The following is an 866-nucleotide window of genomic DNA, read 5'->3' as shown; positions in this document are numbered from 1 at the left end:
TATATCTGTGGAAAGTCCAAGGTGGGAGAAAGAACTCTGTTTGAGGCAAGTGTGAAGGTTGCAATTGGGTGCCTTGATTAGCGTTGAATAGCCTTGCAGCTTCAAAGCCTGGCTACTCTCTGCTTGGGAGAATCCTTTGTTGGGATTATTATTATTATTATTATCCCACCTTTTTCCTCATGGGGACTCAAGGAGGCTAACATAATCTAATAATAATTTTAAAAAATACAAATACAAATTTTATAAAATTAAAATGTAATACATACAATTTTGATTTTGTTCGGATTATTATTATTATCCCACTTTTTCCTCATGAGGACTCAAGGAGGCTAACACAACCTACTGTAATAACAATTCTAAACAATACAAATACATTTTTAAAAAATATTTCTGTGTGGCTATAAAATTAAAATGTAATACATACAATTTTAATTTTGTTGGGAGTATTATTATTATTATCCCACCTTTTTCCTCGTAGGGACTCAAGGAGGTTAACACAACCTAATAACAATGTAAAACAATACAAATACATTTTTTTTAAAAAAAACAATTAAATATTCGTGTGTGGATATAAAATTAAAATACAATACATACAATTAAAATTACATTTCAAACTCTCCATCCTTTCCAAATCCCACCCCCAACTTCCCCAGCATTATTTCCCTTTCAGTGATTGCATCGGTTTAATGTGAAAGCGTGAGAAGACTTTCACATTTGGACTATTACTTCCTTTGTACCATTTTGATCCCTCTTGCCTAAGCTGCCTCAAAGCTACACAGCGTTTGCTCAAACGAACTACATCTCCCAGGGATCTTTGCAGCCGGCCCTTCTCTGATTGGCCGGCCTCGTTGTGACATCATGTGTTT

Source organism: Anolis carolinensis, chromosome 3, assembly GCF_035594765.1.
Source record: "Anolis carolinensis isolate JA03-04 chromosome 3, rAnoCar3.1.pri, whole genome shotgun sequence".
Classification (NCBI taxonomy): Eukaryota; Metazoa; Chordata; class Lepidosauria; order Squamata; family Dactyloidae; genus Anolis; species Anolis carolinensis.
Note: the sequence above shows the minus strand (reverse complement) of the source record.